Raw genomic sequence first — 2,952 nt, 5'->3', positions numbered from 1 at the left:
ATTTTCATCTAATTTAAATGAGCAGCATATCTTATGTAAAAAAAAAAGTACAATTTAACAAAAGAGACAAGGAAATTTAAAACTTACCCAATTATCATGTGCTTTTTTCTCATGGGAAATAATCTGAAAAAGAAAGTAATTAAAATGCCACTGACAATTATTTTTCTTAAGTAAAAAACATTCACAGCTACCACTATGATGTAGCAGACAACCCAAAAATATCCCAAGCATCTCTGAAGAGTAAGCAACATTTTTAAAGCAAATTTTCATGTATGCATAACCTATTTTAAAACAAAAGCTAAATGTAAAGACAATTAAAGTTTTTGTTTGGTAAAATTTTACCTTATGTAATAATCAAAAGGAATTGCCAATTAACATACAACTTGTCTGACTGAATATAAGACCCCACTGTTGATACGAATTTATGTGACGCAATCTACCTTCCCAAAGCAACAGGAGATATGGCAATTTTAATTTTTTTTTTTTTTTTGAGATGGAGTCTCACTCTATCCCCCAGGCTGGAGTGCAATGACGCAATCTCAGCTCACTCCAACCTCTGCCTCTTGAGTTCAAGTGATTCTCTTGCCTCAGCCTCCCAAGAAGCTGGGATTACAGGCATGTGCCACCACCCTCGGCTAATTTTTGTATTTTTTTTTTTTTTAAGTAGAGACAGAGTTTTGCCATGTTGCCCAGGCTGGTCTAGAACACCTGACGTCAAGTGATCTGCCCATCTAGACATCCCAGAGTGCTGGGATTACATGCTAGAGCCACTGCGCCCAGCCAATATGGCAATTTAAAATAAGACTTCTTATCCCAGAATCTTTGGCTCCTTGGAAATGTCCCATAGCCACATGCAACACCTCAAAAGAGGTGTACAACTGGTCAAGTAATTACATTTCTGCAAAATTCAAACAAATCAGAATTATTTTAAATTACACACACACACAGATACACACATACACATATATACCTGCCCTTGATAAGAATGAATAGTTCTCTCCAATTCTTCTTCAAGATCTTTGGCTCGCTTTCTAAATGGAACGAATAATTATTCTACTATTAACATACATAAGAAATGACAGAACTTACTATCTAGTAAAAAAATATTAATTAAAACACCCAGAATGCTCTATTTCAAGTAAAAAATAACTCCAGAACTCCCCATTAAGAAATAATCACCTCTGAGAGGTTCTACAGTATAATTTTTCCTAAACTAATTTTAACATTGATTACAACTTAAGAATACTGCTACTTGAGTTCACCTAAGCCAAAAGTCACACAAGTATTTATATTACACGGTATATTGGTTTTTTCTTTTAAGAAGAATGATCCTAGAAGATTTATTCAAATGTTGGTAGTCTTTTTTTTTCTCTGAGACAGCGTTTCACTCTTGTTGCCCAGGCTAGAGTGCAGGGGTGCAATCTCAGTTCACTGCAACCTCCACCTTCAGGGTTCAAGCGATTCTCCTACCTCAGCCTCCTGCGTAGCTGGGATAGGCGCCCACCACCATGCCCAGTTAATTTTTTGTATTTTTAGTAGAGATGGAGTTTCATCATGTTGGCCAGGCTAGTCTCAAACTCCTGACCTCAGGTGATCCATCTACCTCAGCCTTGCACAGTGCAGGGATTATAGGTGTGAGCCACTGTGCTCAGCCAGATGTCAGTAGTCTTAATAGAATTCAAGGAAATTAGCAATCATTGTGAAGTAAAGTTACTTGTTACTTTTCTGACATTAACATAATCTCATAAAATAATTTCTTTGGATAAAACTCAAGCTTGCTCTTCCTGAGGTAAAATGAAGCATCACAACTATTTGGGATACTACTGAATCTTGCCCTTTTTTCCTCTATATTTTCTATTTCCTGGGATCTAGTAAGGATCAAACCAAGGTAAACTCTAGATTTATAGTCTTTTAAATACTTCAGAACGCTCTGTCGCTCACTCTTCTTTTTGTGGCACACCTATTGATTCACTGACACTACATACATTCTTCTCAATTTGAACCAAAGAGGAAAGACCTTAAAATATCTATTCATAAATATCTTGACACTAACATAAAATAAAATTGTCCATATTCAGCTGTGAGAGATTTTTAAAATTGCACAACCTGAAAGAAAAACATTTTTCCTGTCTACATTTTCTGTATAATTGCTTAAAACCAATAAATCCGAATGAAAAGTGATGACAAAAATATATTATTTTTAGTCTGCACCAACTGTCAGATTTTAAAATGTTTTCTATTTTCAGTTGATTTATTATTTTTTCTGGCATTAAGTTTTTTAGATACTCTTCTCATCCCAAAAAAGAAACGGGGAAAATGTATTTAATACCTATAGGTCTCCAGCTCTTCAGTGGCATGGCTGATCTTTTCGTCTACTTTAGAAAGTTTTTCTTCTTTCTCTAACCGGTAATTTTCCTCTACTGTTAATTTCCTTAAAGCAAAAAGAGTTTTAATTATTTTAATACATGTCATAAGACAATTCTATCTTTTTAATTGTACCAAAACTGGCAATTCCTGTAAAGTGATTTCTAAAATACCACTGAAAACATCACCTGCAAGGAAAAAAAAAAAAAAAAAAAGCACCTGTATAAATATTCCTGGAGTGGAATTTAATATTACAAACTCAAATTGTAAAGCACTATGTCTAATCCAGAACCACTAATGGTTTTCTACTATAATACTACTACTACTACAAGAGTTTTCTGTGTAAATTTATCTTGAAAATAGGACCAAAGATAAGTTTAATAAAAACTATTATGACTATCACTTTTCAAGCCTTTCTGTATAAACAAGCATTACATTTGCTAGTAAGAAGTCACCAATTAATAAAATAAAATTATGTTTCATTAACCTTTATACTGGTTAGTGATTAGGCTTCCAGGCAAGTATACACATACACATACATACACACACACACACACACACACACACACACACACACACACACACACA

General features: G+C 34.2%; 1 long non-coding RNA gene across 1 annotated transcript; it reads right to left on the bottom strand.

Moving 5' to 3' along the window:
• Positions 1-14: 14 nt before the first annotated feature.
• Positions 15-2,894, bottom strand: LOC116548223. Its single transcript, XR_004267355.1, has 3 exons — positions 2,330-2,894; positions 971-1,031; positions 15-123 (listed from the first exon to the last, which is right to left on the bottom strand). It is a non-coding gene; the product is annotated as an uncharacterized LOC116548223 (long non-coding RNA).
• Positions 2,895-2,952: the final 58 nt, after the last annotated feature.

Source organism: Sapajus apella, unplaced genomic scaffold, assembly GCF_009761245.1.
Source record: "Sapajus apella isolate SASKATOON/1434 unplaced genomic scaffold, GSC_monkey_1.0 scaffold8177, whole genome shotgun sequence".
NCBI classification, from domain to species: domain Eukaryota; kingdom Metazoa; phylum Chordata; class Mammalia; order Primates; family Cebidae; genus Sapajus; species Sapajus apella.
This window is presented reverse-complemented; position numbering and strand designations above follow the sequence as displayed.